Below are 18414 nucleotides of genomic sequence, written 5' to 3' on the forward strand. Positions count from 1 at the left end.
TCCCCGGCGCCAAGGGTGATACGGGGATAGAATACCGAGTAACCGCGGGTGACCGTTACGACGCGTTTAACTTCTTGAAAAGTTTCGTCGACACTTCAGGGTGCGGGATAGTGGCAGCTCGTAGGAAAAACGCTCCCCGCGTGCCTCGGCTTGCGTGCAGATGTTTGTGTAAATATTTACACAGCAGTAAGATGCGTTCTGCGTGTGTTTGTGCGTGGTAGGTAGGTAGGTAGGTACGTAGCTCGTAGCTCGTAGTTCGTAGCTGAGCCAAGTACGCGAAAGAAAATACATGCGGCAGGCAGCAAGCAGCCACCGTATCGTCGCGACGCGACGCGTCGTCAAGTGTGCGTCGCCGCGTCGGGCGTCGGGCGTCGGGCGTCTAGAAAGTGGCGGGACAAGTAAGTTGAGAGCGGGAGCCGCGTGTGCTGCCCACTTGCAGCGAAGCCGCGCACTCTCGGCTATTGGAATCATGTGTTTCTTCAGTATGCTGCGGCCTCTGGTCACAGGCGGTTGCGAGCGCTTAAACAGTTAGGCTCTGCTCGTCGAGCCCGCCGGTTTTTCACGCACGCATTTACCACGGTATTCATCGGCGACTATAATATTAAGGAGATATTGAGGTTGCCACAGCCAGTTTCCTGACTTACCGACGCACGCCTAGAAATCACCGACGGTGTTCTCACGGTGTGGTGACATATATATATATATATATATAGATATATAGATATATATATATATATTCCACTCCATCCGACCCCATTATTTTACCATCGGTACGATACGTATCGTGTGTGCCGCGTTAAATGCAAAGTGAAGAAGTGTGTTTCTATTTACTCCGAATTGAACGCGTCTTTTCTCTCCTCCTTCTCACCCCCCTCCCCCCTCCTAGTGTGACTCACTCGCCCCGCACGCTTCGCTTCGCTTCGTCTTCGCTCTTCGCTCTTCGCACTGCCGAAGAGTGTCTTTCTGGTTTAATATTATTTATTTATGTTTGTTTTGCTTTTATTTTTTCCCACCAGTTGTTCGGATTCTTTATGTTATATCTGTTGAGATTGTGAAGTGCGCTATAATCCGATACATATATATATATATATATATATACATATGTTTGTACATATATATTTATATGTATATATATTTTTTTCGCGCGCAGTTTGTATAACAAACAACATACCCACACATCGTACATATCGTCAATTCGGACCTTGTATAAAATACGTGTTTTATCATTGTGAGTGCGTGTCTTTTTAAAAGAAAAGATTTAAAAAGAGGAATTGACAAAATAAGATAAACATATAAGAGGGAAGAAGAAAATAATAATAAAGAATCGAATACGTTATAACAATAACAATGTGCTAATTATAGAGAGTGGATAATAAGATTGCCATGCTGGATGTAACCCCGTGCCGTTCCAGGTAAACGAGGCTGTCTTCTAAACGATCTCGTCATTCATCGAGTATTTAAATACACGAGTATTCGTCATTGTCTGGTAAGTACACGTAACGTAACAAGTACAAATTCATAACTCATTCATCGCTCGACTCTCTTCAAATTCTGTTCTATATCCACCATTTTCTACATTTACACTCGAAGTCGGTCTCTCTCTCTCTCTATCTCTATCTCCCTCACTCCCACTAATTCTCTTTCCAATTTTTGTCCCCAACAATGTTTTCTCATTCCAAAAGAGCAGCAGCCGGTGTTCGGTGCTTATCGAATGTATAAAACAACGACGATTGTAAGTAATTAGCGTAAGCACCAGCAGCAGCAGCAATTCTAACAGCGTGTTGTTCGTTACTCGGCGTGACTCGCCCTTCTTGGTACAGAGGTGATGTATTTATAGCTCGTGTAAACAATACTGCCCCGGGCATTAATGTAATCCTCCGAGGCACTCTTCTCGCTGGATGGACGCTTTTTAAGGGGGTGCTTCGAGGGGGTCGGTTTCAACGTTGACGTATATATATATACAATAAAAACACTACAATCCATTTGCATTTGACACAGAAACAAAGAATTCTTGCCATTTCTTTGTTTCAACGGCAAATGAAAATGCATTGGGAATGTTTTTGTTCAGAATGATGTGGAGAAGCGGGATCCTTTTGCCTTTCAATTTACGGCATCCCCTAAGAAACTAACAGAAAGACAAAACGAACCTCTACCCTAGAGGTGAGAGAGATTGTCGAGGAGAGAGAGAAGCGACGAAAGAAAGGTGGAAAAGGCTTCCTCCTCGACTTTTACTTATCGTTAGATTATAGGTACCTACCTACCTACCTACCTACCTACCTACCTACCTACCTACCTACCTACTCTTCCTTCGCTCCCGCAACGCTTCGGCTATATTTCGAACCAAGAGGACTCGTGCAGCTTCGATGTAATACGCGTACCATGTATATGTATCCATGTATACCCTCCTCTGCACACATATTTATGTATATATATTTACATGTTGCACTGCCTGATCGCCGCTTCTAAGTATACCGGGTGTCCCGTCGCGATAAGTAATTCACTCGGTAAATCGCTGTTAATTAAACGATGAAATTAACCAAAAGAAGTCTATACTTCACTGTAGTATATAGTATATATAATATAATCCTTATAATGAGGATAAAGTTCACTCACACGTGACGACGGACTCCATTTTCTTTTTCACTTTAGACTCCTTACACTATCAAAGTTTTTCACTGCGATTATTAGACGCGTTTTTATTCGACTGAAAATTCGTCATCTCGGTATATTTTATACGACGAAATCTTCATTACTCGTCAAATTTTTCGCGAGACATGTAACGTATAAACTATGGTGAAGATTTGAGAAGCTCTTGGAGTCTTTTTTCTCTCTTCTTCCTGTTTTTACACTTTTATTCATAATTTTTATCTCACTTCGGTATGATTAATAGTTTACGACGATGACTTTGCCTCTTATCGCGCTGCGAATCGTCGACGAAGATTTTTACTATCTTTGACACAGCTTTACGCTATCTACGAAACATTCAATCAAATTCTGTACCCGATTACTTGTTTACGTGCTAAAATTTTCGCTACGTAAATTTAGCTGAATTTTATAACTCTCCATTTCGCGGAAGATTAATCGAGAAGTAAAACTTATATGTTATCGTCGAACGATAGGTCAACATCGTCGATGATTTCTGGTTTTGAAAAAGTCTGGAATAATAAATCAACAAACGTAATACATATATTCAATACATCGTCATGTAGATATATTCCGAAAACTCAGCATTTGCAGAATCGTGTGCTCAGGTTGCGCAAATTAGTGATTCCCCCCGTTATTTTTTTTTAATTTTTTTGTTTATTTTTATTTTTTTGTCGATTCACGCAGACGTCGGTAACGTCGCCAAATTAATCTTCGTAAATTTTTAGTATGAAAACTTTAGCAAAAATCTGTTCATCCGAACTGCAGAGCGACTAAACATCGCTTCTAATACGCATAGGTACGTTAACGTGACTTTTTCGTCACCCTGTAATATTCGTTTATACGCTCCTTGCTTGCGCGACATACACCATAGAGATGCGTTTCTTGGTATAAGAAGATTTTTACGCCTCGACGACGCTGCGGGGACGCGTTATCGTCGAACCACAGATTTTCTGTCTGGGAGAAGTTTTTGGTTTGTCGATTCATTCCCCGTACCTTCGTACGAAAGTAGTTAATTTTTCGACACATATGAGTATTTTTCGTTTATCATGATTTAATAAATTTCAGACAATCTTAAACGTCCGAAGTAACGATTCTTCCCAAACATGCGTCGTAACTGTAACTTTATTAACTTCGGACATAGATATTATCCAGTCATCATTGTCATCAGTTAGTCGCGAAAGCCGGCGTATCTATGGATCACTCATAATTTAAGGGGGTCGTCTAGTGTGAAGGCGGTTTTTTAAAGTGTTTTTTTGGGGAATTTTTGAAATACAACTCATTGAAATGAAATTTCGCGAAATTTTCACATTTTATTTATTGAAGTTTCAACAAACTCAGTCAATTTGTTCGAGACGAAATATTGAATATAACCTAGTTTATACTGATTCACATGAGTGTGAACGCGAATTATCTAAAATAAAAAATAAAAAACAAACAGGATTTCAATCTTTAGGCTCGTGGCTATGGAATGAACTAGAATGGACTAAAAAAATTTTTCATCAAGAAAATTTGAACAGGATCGGTCCAGAGCGTTTTGAGATACCATATCAACAAAAAGAAAAATTCTGCGTCGAGAAAAACGCGTTTCAAGTTAACACGTTCAAAGTTTCGACCTCAGTTTTCACGCTGATTTAATATACAAAAAAAAAAATACACAATCGATTTTTCCAAACTTTCACACTAGACGACCCCCTTAATATTGTTCCATGGAAAGAACTTTTCACACAATTTACTCTGTAGGGTACATCCGAGTGGCCTGCAGCAGAAAGAAAAGAAACGGAGCGGTCAAACAACCTTTTTCCGTCGTCCTCGCGATCATCCGTCAGACGTATCGGCGTTACACAATAAATTAAATACCAAACGAAAGATGGTCATTGATCGTGAAAGAAAGTCTCGTGGAATGGTTAACGATATCGTTTTGGAAAATCTGAAAATCTTTTTAACAATTCATTTCCAACTACTTGTTTGCCACGCATTAGTTGCTATACTACCTATAAAAAGTTATCGAGTAGATGTGAAATTACACAGAGGTAGTTTGACCTGAGTAAACTACACGACTAATAATTTTCCAAACGGTAAAGTGTATAACAACAACAAGAGTAAAAAACCTCGAGTGTCAAAAACTTGGTCAATGTCAGGCTTTAAAATCGCACGGTTGAATCGCGTGAACCGAAGAGAAGAAACGAAATTGAAATCGAGAAATAAGGATTTCCGTCTTAATGGTGTCACAACTGCAATCAATTAGCATCCGTCCTAATCCCTCTTCTCGAAAAGACAGATGACGCTGAAATTATTAACGTTACCTTATAACGTTCCGTGTTCACAAAAAATCGTTACTTGGATCCTCAGGATTTTAGAAATTTCAGCTAGTAAACAACAGCGTAAAACGTTCATATTTTGAAAAGTCAACTGCTTGACAGTCGTTGCAAAATTGTACAATAACTGTTTTTTCCACGACGTTTACTTGCATCAACGTTAATAATTCAGGGTGTCCAGTTATTTCTGAAAACGTAATTCCCTCAGGATTTCAGGTTTTCCAGATAAGAATCATTATTTATCCAGTTTGTTCTCGTGTAAACAATAAATAAACAATACAATAGTCATACGATCACGAAAATTCTATATTTGACTGAAGTACAGCTCATTGTGAGGCGAATTTGTAAGAATTCGCTAGCACGTACAATTTTTAAGAAATGAGGGCTAGATTGACGTCCATTGCCTGAAAGTCATGAAGGAAAAATAGTTTTTTTCTCACCAAATGACTAAATTTTCATGATCTTAATATGAAAATTATTATATTCCATATACGACATGAAATTCCCTGAGATTTTCACAGCTTTTTCCCAGAGTATATCAAATGCCCTGAGAATTCCGTGATTCCACAATTTCCACGAATACTGGACCACCCCCCCCCCCCCTCTCCCAACCCTGTAAATTCAGCCTCTGAAAAAAAAAAAAACAGTCTGTTGAAATCGGTAATCAGGAAACATCGGCGCCCCGAGGGGCAAGCATATTCCGTACGAATCGCGGAGAGAGTAAAGAAACCAGAAGAACCATAACAAGTAGATTTCTCAGCAACTGCAGCGTGTATATGCATTGATTGCGAGTGAGCACCGATCAGCATGCATCGCACCGCGTTGTTCCTCGGCGCCATTGCGTGTCTGCGTTGGGCGAGGACTGCGAGGACGGTCAGGAGGACGGCGAGGATCGTCGTGGACACGCGGAGCGAAGCCGAAGTGCTGCCAGCATGTCTGCGAGAGCAGAGCCGAGTCGAGTCGAACCGAGGAAACAGCTTCGAAGCTAACCGAACCGAACCTACCGGTCCTACTACTGCCTGCCATTCCATGCCATGCCGCGTTTTGCCGCTCTTGCCGAGTCCCGACAAACACACTCGCAGCTCCATTCTCCTCTCCTCTCCTCTCCTCTCCTCTCTTCTCCTCGCCGCTCCACTCCACTCCACTTCGATGGGTGAGTTTCACGAGAGAGAGATGAATCCACGCCGCGTCCCAGCGTGCGTATAAATACTTGAAGGAGGACGATTGGGGGCGGAGGGGGGGGGATCAGACCGTCTAGGAAGAAGAGACCACGCGGCGATCGTTGTACAGAAATATTTTTATTTACAGCTAGTGTAGTACGGTTCCACTTCCGCTGACGATCTTACGTCTTACTTTACGTCTTTTTCTTCTTTTTCTTTTTCTTTTTGTTACGTTCTGCTGTGGTTGTTTGTTTGTTTGTTTGTTTGTTTTTTTTTCAATGTCTTTGAATTCTTCAACCGTGCAACACTCCTTATATGTCCCTAAATATTGGAATTATCTTGGAAAACAATAACGGATTTTACAAGATCGAAATTGTAAATTCGTAAAATTGATGCCATTTCTTTATTTCTGTATCAAATTAAAACGAGTTGCAGTGTTTTTGTTCAGAAATGCGGATAGAATGAGGCTGTTGAGCCTTTTTTCTCGTTTCAGACACGTGGACTTTGATATTTGGAGATATATACCGATACGGCAACGTCGAAATTGATCGGAGCACCTCCTTAAGTCCTGAAATAATTTGATTTGTACTCGAAAAATCGACCCAATACATTTTATGTTAAGAAATTTCAGAAGACGACCGATCATGCAGTCCCGTCCAATTCACTTTGCATGTAAACTGCTTGGATGTAAAAAAAATTTTAATTCAACACCTAACCAACTTATCCTATCTTTGAAAATTCATTGAAAATGAAATTAAGATCCTGGAATTTTTCACTCTATTATCCCGAAATTCCTGGAACAGTCCTGGAATTTTTAGAAATTTTCGACTCCAGTGTACACTTCGTATATTATAACATACATATATATTGGTCTCGATATGTGTACAGTTTATTCGATAAGCATGCTTCGACAGTCGACAATTTTGCCCGCTGCAAGTTAAGACGCACTTTGAGCTCTTGAACTGTAATCGCGATACGGCGGTTTGTTCTTCTCACAAATATACACACCCTCGCAAAAATTTTCTCGTTTCATCATCATCTTCCGTACATTTTCCTAATATTTTTTCCTCGAACGAAACATCGATATTCTTATGCCACAAATCTCTGTTATTGCATATGCAATTTTTTTTTAATGTTTCTAGAATCTCGACTATTTTCTTTTTTCTTTCCATACCTGCGTTATATATTATTTTCGAATGAATTTATGTTGCTGAATTTTCTGCAACCTTACCCCCCAAATCAACATCAAATAATTCGAAAAAAATTGCCGAATTTTTTCAGATTTCTACCTTAACTCTGGGAAAGTCAACTTTGTGATCGAAGTTTCTTATGGAAATAACACGGGAAAAAACTTGTTTCCTTAGTATATATTTTTTTTCACATTATTACTTTTACAATAAAATATATACTGAGAAAAAAACGGACTTTCTTAGAGTTGAGGTAAAAATCTGAGAAAATTAGGTAATTGTTTTCGACGACTCCGTGACCTAATCGATTCGTAAATACCTACGTACGTGTGACGATAACTAATCACGAGTAAAGTCATGTTACCTACATAATTGACGATTGGTCGACAATGAGCTATATATATCTTTCGTTCTTAGCTTTTTTTTGTTTTTGATTTCGCTCCTTTTCCTCTAACGTCTTTTTTCCTTCTTTTCTTATGATTCGGTCTTTTACTGCACTACAGTATAGAATAAGAGACATGAGGTTGAAGTAGTTGGTAACGAAACATCAACGAATAAATAATTATTGCGCAATTTTCGAATGACTTTTCAAGAAGTCGACTTTTCAAAATAAGCCCATCTTTTGTTTATCATGGTTTATTGAATTTCGTAAATTCCCAAAATGTGAAAAGTAATGATTTTTGTTAAACATGCATCGTTACAGCAACGTTATTAACTTCATGCTCACGAATAATCCGAGATAATCGTTATTAACAATTATTGTGTTTGTTACTATTGGCACGTGAACTGTTTTTTTTTTTTTTTTTTTTGCTTTTTTTCTTTTTCTATATTATTCATTTTTTTCCTATTCGTTATATCTGCGTTATTTTTTACACGCGAAATATGTCAGACTTTTTTAATCATGGTTGGTAAACAGCATCGAAAAAATGCTGAGAAGTAGGAGGAAATACGAGAGGATGAATGGACGATGTCTGCAACTGCGGAATACGGGAATTCGGTCAAACGTAAGCGAGCTTTATATGGTCGTCGCCTGTGTCTTTTAAATTGTGAAAACCGGATGTTGTCTTCGGAATTAAAAAAGGAGGGAACATAATTACTTAGCATTATATTATACTCCGCAGATTTTTATCGCTTATTCATCAACGCTTGTTAATTCTTGTTATTAAAAATCCCAGGTCATGTCGCTAATCGCGTATCTTATTGAATAATATTGTGCTTTGAAAAGCGTTTTTTTTTTTTTTTTTTTTTTTTTAATCTCTTATATCCATTCCCGTACTTAAAGATTATTCAAATTCTGCTGGTAATATCTTAGATTTGGATCAAAAAGAATTTTTATCCACAAGCATTTAATAATCAATTGGTTACGACTATCTTTTAAATTGCTGATTAGATTTCAATTGGTTTAAAATTACCTTATTGAACATCGTTGTTTTAAATACACATATATTCATATATCAAACTACAGGGTGATTGATACAGATCAAAATTATTCTTAACTACATGAACTTATACAACTTATTATATATACAAATTCAAACCAGTACCAGCGATTACGTCTACGTATAACATATCTATCGTTTGAATTTTTTTAACAATCTATTTCGAGAGGTATTTGCTTATGGAAATCGCAGATAAATCTGATTTTAATCTAAAGTGTATGAAGTTTGTTTAATGTATAATCGATATATAGTTACGGACCCTGAATAATTCGTGTATAATAAGACACACGTGGAGTTTGAGAGCAAATCTTTCATCTTCACTTATGATGCAAAATATTTTAATAGTAATAAATTCTCTTTAGGTAACAGCAATACGTACGGATGTTGCAGCGTTAATTCTCGCGATTAAACGCTTATTATTTTACACATATTTCGAAGTTTTGCGCTGACTTGTTTGCCTTTCTTTTCTTTCTTGATCTGAAATATTTTCAGTACCTCTTGAATTCGATTTCTCTACGAGTGGCGTCTTTTTCAAATTATCTTCTAGCGTTATAATTCTTCTTCTATAGTCCGTAATTTATCATCCGGAATGTATATAAATTATCAGATATACATGTCATATCTTGGTAGGTGTTCATGAGTATATACAGTAACACAATTTTTCTTATTCATCCGACTTTCTTACACGTTTTATTTCCTATTTTTTTTTTTTTCCGTTATTTGCGAAAAATTTACCGATGGATGAAATTGGGCTCACTTAAATTGCTAAGGATTAATCGGAGGGGTTTATACCACCAAAGAATAAAACGTATGACGAATTCAATTGAACGTTGTGTTCTTTAAATTTCTCGAGAACGACACGTGCTCAAATATTGATCGATCCAAGCAGAATTTTACGCCGTTTTTCGAATCTATTTCAATTTAGCAAAAATTAATTTTCACCCAAAAATTCGCCTGTAAGTCAAAAGTGAAAAAGAGAAATACTCATAAGTATATAATAACAAATCGCAAATTGCGTGGGCTTGTTTTAGCCCTGAAGAATAAACATTTCGTTCGGTTATTCAATTTATTCGATATCGTGAAACGAACCGGGACTTGTACTATCTTTTTCTATATTTATTTCTGCATTCACACTTTTTATGTCTCTCATATAATATACATATATATACGTATTTATTTTCAATGTTTTATTGCACATTTCTGAATTTTAGTTTACGTTTTTTTTTTTTTTTTTTTTTTTTTAGCTTAAATCTCGCAACGCCCGCCGTCTCGACATCGTCAATTACATCCAAATACCTCGCTGCCGAATCGTTTTTTTTACGATCGATTGATTATAAATTTTGTTATTTTTTATTTTATTTTTTTATTATTTGTTTCTTTTTTTTTATACCTGTGGAGATGTTACAGGATTTTTATGATAGGTACACGGTCTGTAAAAATATAAACGTAACTATTCTCAATATTTCACATTTATATCCTGTGTATTTATAAACTCCCGTTAAAATTCTTCATTTTATTGCATTTCTTTATTGCAGCAGAGTTACTGCGAATCTTGATGCGAATGTTACATGTGCGATCAGTCAGCGCCCCGTTATACGTTACGTGACTGTAGTAAACTACGCTTAAGAATTTTTATTATTTAGTCCGCGTATTTAACAGATGTATAATATATATACGTAGTATACGCTATTAAATGACACTGAGAATGTCACCGGAACTACTTGAGACCACTTCCTCCATCAGAGTATCGTTAAGTAATCGTGAATGTAATCTGGGTCGGAAGTTACTTTTTTTTTTTTTTCTCTTTAATTCTTCTTTCATATTTGCAAAGTAAAGAAGAAAGTTGCGAATAAAATTCGAAGTACGATTTATGATTCGAAAATTAGACTGAATTTCAACACTTGTGCAGTGATTATTTAAATTCAGTTCGATTAATTTCAAGTGAAATAATTATTTTATGACTTTTTCTCCGTTTTTTTTTTTTTTTTTTTTTTTTAAATTCTGATTCAGTGATGTGATTATTTTTTTCATTTCACTTTTGTTACTGTTACCGGAGAGTGTAAAATTTGCGATGATTTTCCGAAGATTGTTTAACCATGGTGAATAATAGTACTGATACAATTGTTCAAAAATCTTAGTCAAAGAAGAAAAGGGTCAAGTCCAATGCAGATGTAATGACAAGTAATGATGCGGTCCTCTAAAGATATATTTATCTAATCTGATGATCGTACTATCTTAACACTACTTCCGTTCCAACCTTAATAAAAGGTGTTTATTGATTCAGTTATCCGATTCGGATTTATTAACTTGTATATTTGCACTGACAATCAATTGTAGGTTGTATACAAGCACTTGTACGACACTGCAGTGGCGATACTCGATCCATTATATTACCACATCCACATACACTATAGACACAGACACTTAAACCCAATAAAAATATACCTGCTATAGATTCACTCCATCTGTTACTCTCGACGGACATTTTCATTTATTTTATTTTTTATCACCCTGAACCGAAACAATTGACCGTATAACGAGATCTATATATGTATATATAATTATACACTTGCTGCTCTCCGGATGACCAAACGAAACGTGTTTAAAACGAATTACGATCGTCGCGGCTGAATCGATGAGTAAAAAATCTAGCCTCTCGCAGACGTAATCGAGGTTCAAATTCGATCAAATGATTATTTGATTTAACCCCGGGCTACTTTAGCGCATCGACGACGTTGTATTAATAAATCTGTCACGTGACAAACACTTTGTCAAGATCTCATTCATTCATTCATTCGTTCGTTCGTTCGTTCGTTCGTTCGGATGAATGAAAATTTTTTAAACGTTAAACGAGTAACGATTTTTCCGATGAATCATTTACTGAAAGGGAAAAATTATTCTCACGAAGAAGGAGAGAGAATTTTTTATGGCTGTCTCTTGTTATTATATTATTTTTATTTATGATATTTTCTATCGTAATTGTTAGCTTTCTATATGTTCTGGTTGTTTCTTTGTTGAAATTCGTCGCGCTCTGATTCGTTGACGAATTTTTTCTTTCCCATTTTCAGGTTCCGGGTAGACGTTCGGGAATTCAAGTTGGGAAGAAGAGTCCTTTTTGGCGACGATATGCTCGCAAAGTAGCACGCCAAGTTCGACATTCTTCCTGCTGAGGCTGTCCGCACCATGTTGTGCAGGTAAATTGAACAATTTTTCTTCTCTTCTAAATTTCTCGCGGATTTAGCCTTGAATATATTATATATACATATATGTATACAGATAAGCGGTGTAAAGTCAGAATTTATGCAACAACTTTATCGAAATATTCTTTCACCGCCTGATAATATTTACCTATAATACACGGAAAAAGTCAAATTTTTTGACGTTATTACCTTACGTATCCGTTGATTTCATGTGCATCATGCGCGTATTTGTATAATATTATTTATCATAAGTCTTGGAATTTTATATAGACATTTTGATATTTGCGTCTTTCAAAATGAAATATTTTGGTCCTTCTATCGATCGACCATTCTGAATTTTTAAGCTTCACTCGAAAATATGCTGCTCCTTTATTCTCCTCATGAACAATATCTACATGTACATATATATATATACATATATTTGCGTTATACCCTCACACATGCGCGAATATGTGTGTCGTCGGTCAGTATAACCGCGTGCCGATCTGCAGCAGCAGCAGCAGCAGCAGGAATGCAAATCGAAAAGTGCAGCAGCTGATGCGATCGCCTATATATCTAGTATATACGTATATATAAACTGGGTACATATATTATATATACATATGTGTACATTTATATATAAAACATATGTGCATAATATTATACGGAGAGGGGGGCAAAGCTAGAGAAACCGGACACTCGTCGTATTATTGCGATATAAATACGTATAGACTATAGAGAAACGTACGTGCCTTTGATTGTGAGTATAATGGGCGGAGGTTTGTCTAACATGCATTACAAATGTTTTCTGTGCGTGCGTGTGTGTGTAAATATACGCACTGACGAACAAAAAGATGGTCTTTTAAAGAATTTTTTAAACTAGTTTTAACTGTAAATATTAATGTAGCTTTTGTTAGGCTTAATAAATACACTCTCGAATTACATTGAAAAATTTCTTTTTATTGATTTTAATCACTTTTTGTACACGAAAATCGTAGTTGAAAATCAGTCTGAAAAAAAGGTAAGTCTATGGTGTTGATGATTTCTCGGAGATGGTTAACCTGAAACCAAAAAATCGAATGGTTTTAGATTCAGCATGTTAATGGCCTTGGAATGAATCGTATGTTTTTTGAAATTTTGATTTTAACGATATTTTTTTTTTGCAAAAAACTGCGAACAAATGCGGTCTTTTTCACGTTTTTCGAAAAATGGACGCCATTTTTTTCATTTTGAAAATATGAACAATCGTACGATTCATTCCAAGGCTATTAATACGCTGAATCTAAAACCGTTTGATTTTTTGGTTTCAGGTTAAACATGTCCGAGAAATCATCAACACCACTGACCAACCTTTTTTCAGAATGATTTTAAACTGCGATTTTCCTGCATAAAATGTGATCAAAATCAATATAATTTTTTTTTGCATGCAATTCAAGAGTGTATTTATTAAGCCTAACAAAGCCTATATCAATATTTACAGTTAAAACTTGTTTAAAAATTTTTTTGACAAAACCCTTTTATCTTGCTCGTCAGTTGGGTAGACCCCCTTTAATACGATACGATTTAGGACTTTGTAATATTATGATGTAAGTATATGTATATTGTATATGCATAGCCTTTTGCACGCAGGGTGTTGACGCCGATATTTCTGCAATAATGCAACTTGCAAGTCCGCCAATTTGTTATTATTATATCCTACATGCGTTTTATGCATTTTTTCTCAACCGCTCGTCGTATCTACAGATTCCTAAATCTTTGCTTCACATCGATTATTTGATGAGAAGTATTTTGCATCTTTCTCTTTTTAAACATACCTATTATAAATACGATATCATACTCTCGAGCCGTTAATTTCAATCGCAATGATCTAATGTACTTGCTGAAACTGCATTATATAGAAAAACGTGCTGTTAGAAATTATTTACATATCAACCCTGCATATGCGTATTATATACATGCAGCGCAGTTGCATTATACCACCAGGCTGCAGTATATATATACAATAATAGACGGCGCGTTTTTGTAATGCGTACGTACGTATCTATTTGCCCAGATACGTGATACGTATATGCATGATACATTACACATATGCATATTATACATGGGTGAATTACCAAAGTGTGTCAATTGTCCACAAAGTTATCCAATTAACCTGCAGCGGTCGCCGTCGGATTAATTTCAATTACCATATCACTATATATATCGTTTGACATATATATATATCTCTGTATATACGCACACGTGTGTTTGTATATAGGTATACATATATTATTCGTCTCGTTGAAGATTTTTCGACACTCTAAGCGTACGCGTTTGAATGTTGATAATAAAGTTGATAAAGAAAAATGACTGCTGTGTCCTACATACTGCGTATTCGGATCAGTGTCAATTTTTATTCTCCTTGTGATGATAATAATTCAATATGTATTGAATATTGTGAGATACGTTGGAAAAAAAAATTAAAATAATGTATCATAAATTTGATCTCACGTCTTGCAAGATTCTTTAACATATCATTTACATATAATGTATAATTATGGAAACACGCATTTTATTGCAATAATTTGAAAATTCGAATGTAATATATACATATTTTTTCTTCTTTTGTTTCTTCGATATAAGCCAATAATGGTGATAATGATGATGATGATGATGACAGCGTTGCAGAAGATTTGTCACGTGCGATGCTGCGGATCTATATAAAAATAAAAAAATAATAAAGTAGTACCGTAATAAAGCTAATGGCGATGAAAGGCGAGATTTAACACATAATCGATATATATATATATATATATATATATACATATATCTTGCCACATCGGACCGCAAAATACGTTACAATCTTATATTACATGTATCCATTGAATAGGGAAAACAAAATTTCAGATGGTTTAACCAAGTGTAAAAGCACACTAATACACATTGCGATCTGTATTCTCTGGTTCGTAAAGCGATTTGCGATCGAGGATTGATCGTTCTGGCACGTATCCAAGAATATCCTCGTCTATGTATAATAAACCTGTTTATGCCTCTCGGCTTATAATATCTCGGGATAATTTTGACGGTGGTATCCAGCTTCTGTACCAATCGTATAGATCTGTACAGTTTACTTTGAGCCAAGCTTAAGCCAGTTTATTATACCATAAGATTTCATATATATATATATATATATATATATATATACGTATTTCAATTTTATTCGGAGAAATTTTTTTCAACCGAATTTTTAACAGAATTAGACAAATGAAACAAATAGAAAGAAAAAAGAGAGAGAAAAGAGAAGAGATTAAGGAAGAATGTTGCGACAGTCAAAACTATACGGAAACATTTTTTTCCTTGATTATTTTTATTTACTGTTAACAAAATACGTATCGTGCCTTAGTTTTTTCAATTTTATCATCCAGCTCATCCATGGGAGTTTCTTTTTTTTTTTTTTTTTCATATATATATATATATATCGACAAAAAATCTTGGCGATTGTTATAATACCAACATTTCTTGTCACATGCGAAATCCAGTTTTCCTGTTACTTTCATCTTCCGCAAAAGATCGTGATTTTCTATCTTTTTTTTTTTTTTTTTTTTGAGACATACCGTTGAATAACGGGCAATAATCGTATTGAAATTACACAATGATGTGAAAAAAAGAAAAAAGAAAAAAAAAAAAAAAAAACGAGAATGAATCCGCTTTTTGTACTCTCATGCATATGGCACGGCATATGTGTATGCATATACTTACGTTACGTGTATGCGCATGCGGTTTTATACCGCTGTGCAGTTTGGACTCTGAGATCAACGTACATTTTCAGTATGTTATATCAAAGTTTAAGCTGCAGCTGTGATGACGAGGCACTGCGGCAATGACAATAAAGTCAATCTGTACACATTTACCAGCCACAGACAATATTATACGCACGTCCGTTGTGTACACGAGATACTTATACACGGAAATATCGATACTATACAATAATAATAATAACAACAGTAACGGTAATATTGACAATAACATTGACATTAACATTGCCAATAGTAATAAAGTATCCACCTTGTTTTGCGCAATATTGTTCATTAACTATAAACGGTTGATATTGTTAATTATTAACGATGTTTCGTACGGACTTGGCTGAATTTATTATATCATATATCTGTGAAATTTTCAACGATTATAAATGGCTTATTTTTTTCGCGACTCATCGAATCCTCTGAATTCGTATCTGTGTGTTGGAAATAAATTTAGGATATTCAATTATTTTTATTTTATTCGTTAACTATACGCATCTGAACTTTTACTTGAAATTTCTTGACAAATGAGCCATGATGGCGCGTCGTCAATCGGACGACTGAGTTCCAGGTTTTTATCAACCAGCGGATGTATATTTCATTATTATTATTCTTATTGTTATTATTATTATTTAACCGTTGTAGAGATTATTTTACGTAAATAGCATTCTGATTATTTAAAAATAGTCGTCTCGGTAGTTGATATTGGTGAAATATTAACAAAACTGAATCACAACCTTGGGAATCAAGAATATAATATTAAATTCAACTTAATTTGAAAAGAAATTGAATTTTATATATTTACACGCAATTGTTGGCAATTATCGTTTCAAATATCACGTTAAATTACTTGTATATAAATCTAAACAACTATATGCAGGTACCGCGAATTGTTCACGTTTCAGTTACGCATGGTTAATAAAATGTAGTTGGTAAAAATAACCTTTGTAATAATTTGCCTTTATATTAAATTGTAAAAAAATTGGCCAATTAAGACGAGGACTGCTAGACTTCGTCTGTCATAAAGAAATAAAATATATAAAGAGAGTAATTAGTAATAATAATCGACAACAATTTTAGTCAAGTAAAACGTTGAAACAATTACATTAACAAAATACGGATCAGGAGCGAAATTCAATAACAGTGAAGAATGAGTGAGGAATGAACGCGGTGTGTAGAAATAATAAAAAAGGCCTTGATCGGGGTGGTGGGGGGGGGGGGGGGGGGGGCGACGTTACATGTTGATAAGAAAATAGACAATAAGGCGATATCCACTATCGTTAGAATTCCACATCTTTACAATGTGAATAAATTTTCGGCGAAACAGAAAATATTTGTTAACAATCGCATGTCATTGCAATACTTAGTATTATAAATATAAATATATGTATGTTTAGGCAGCGTGTGTTATAGACGATATTTACCACACTCGTCAATAATTCTATTTTTCCCAAAATAATATGCTTTACGTCCGTTGTCGTCGCGTCGCAGCCGCGCTTATCTTTAAGTTTATTTGTTCTTTGTCACAATCGTTCCAAAAATATACCCCGACGAAATAGAAATACTGTAGGTACCTATCGTACCGAAAACTTTGGTCTGTCGAATATTTCAAGCCAGTTATGCGTATTATAACGTGGCGTCTTCCTATAACCCAATCTTAACTATTATTTACATGCATATAGGTATATATATATATACAGTATACATATAGTAGGCTTAATGTCAATTGCCAAGTCTTGGGAGATGGAAGGAAATTTTTTCACCAGAAGAAGATAGATAGAGTCTGTATACTATATATATATATATATATGTATATATAGTAAATACTCATCTATGTATAATTAATGCAACGTATAAGCTACTTAATTATAATATTATATTATTCCACCGGCCGGCAAACGAGTATGTAGCAAGTTAAACGATGCTGCGGCGTTATCATCTTCATTATATACGAGAAGGAGAAGATAAATTCATTCTATAAATATCATCAAGGATTAATTCGCAACGTCTCGCAATATACCTACTTTGTCACCGCGGCGCGTGTCCACTGATGTCTGAATGAATGTGTCTGTGTGAATTTTAAAACCTGATCCACTTGAATGGTACATTATGCATCTGACTTTATATATTGTTAATTAACATATGTATATATATATATATATATATATATATATATATGTATATGTATATTTTGCGGTATCCGACACTCGGCGAAAATTTTCAGTGAAAAAAGTGATTTTATGGGGATTTATTTTTCTATGTTGTTTTTCTCATCTCGTTGATCATGAAGCATTATCACCATTATCACTATTATATTATCAGTTGAAAATATTTCAATTTCGTCCTGTTATTTACGACTTTTCACTCCATTTTCATTATCATGCAATTTATTTAATACAAGCGTGTATTAATTTGAAATATATCATGCTTGATGTAATTTTTATTCAAACGATCGTAGAAAGTTGAGAAAAAAAAAAAAAAAAAAAAAAAACTGCTCAGAAATTTCTCTGCCGTTTACTTTTTCATTTTTTTTTTTTGCTTTTTTTTTTTCTTTTCTTTTGCTTTGCCTTATAACGAAAATTTAAACATTCGAGTGAAGTGATAAGGAAATTTAAGCGCTGCTAGGCTTCGATCTCTACCTACTCATGTGTAATAATCACTACAGGCAGTCCTGCATAGTATCGGATACAGAATATTATTATTAAACAG

The 18414-nt window shown here is 35.2% G+C and overlaps 1 protein-coding gene across 1 annotated transcript in view; it reads left to right on the forward strand.

The window, feature by feature from the left end:
* Positions 1 to 1306: 1306 nt before the first annotated feature.
* The window catches only part of LOC124405802 (receptor-type guanylate cyclase Gyc76C-like), a 56600-nt gene continuing 39492 nt past the window's right edge, over positions 1307 to 18414 (forward strand). Inside the window, exons 1-2 of the mRNA XM_046881017.1 lie at positions 1307 to 1486; positions 11816 to 11941. The gene's annotated coding sequence lies outside the window, so the exon portion shown is untranslated. The remainder of the gene's footprint in view (positions 1487 to 11815; positions 11942 to 18414) is intronic.

This window comes from Diprion similis, chromosome 4 (genome assembly GCF_021155765.1).
Source record: "Diprion similis isolate iyDipSimi1 chromosome 4, iyDipSimi1.1, whole genome shotgun sequence".
Lineage (NCBI taxonomy): Eukaryota > Metazoa > Arthropoda > Insecta > Hymenoptera > Diprionidae > Diprion > Diprion similis.